We start from the raw sequence: 271 nt of genomic DNA, 5'->3' as shown, positions 1-271 counted from the left end.
CGCCCCATACAATCCATTATAAACTGCCGTCGGTTCTGCTGCTGCTGCTGCTGCTGCTGCTGCTGCTGCTCTGAACAAGATGCCGTGCTGCTGCGTCGTAGCAGTTCTTGCTGCTGCTGCTGTTGTTGTTGCCAGTATTGTGGCTGCTGCTGCCGCTGCTGCTGCCTCGGCTGCTGTGCTGCTATCTGCTTCTATTCTGCTGTGTCTGAGCCTACCCTCATTGCTGTCGTTTCAGTTGCTGCTGCTGTTGCTGCTGCAGTTGCTGTGTCCC

General features: G+C 56.5%; 1 protein-coding gene across 1 annotated transcript in view; it reads right to left on the bottom strand.

Annotated features, from left to right (window-relative positions):
• EMH_0013220 (uncharacterized protein) overlaps nucleotides 1-271 on the bottom strand; it is a gene marked incomplete at both ends in the record, with an annotated part of 8,489 nt that overhangs the window by 7,768 nt on the left and 450 nt on the right. The gene's annotated exons all lie outside the window — the stretch shown is intronic.

The sequence above is a fragment of the Eimeria mitis genome, genomic scaffold, assembly GCF_000499745.2.
Source record: "Eimeria mitis Houghton genomic scaffold, Emh_scaff465, whole genome shotgun sequence".
In the NCBI taxonomy this organism is placed as follows: Eukaryota; Apicomplexa; class Conoidasida; order Eucoccidiorida; family Eimeriidae; genus Eimeria; species Eimeria mitis.
Note: the sequence above shows the minus strand (reverse complement) of the source record. Positions and strands in the feature narration are given on the sequence as shown.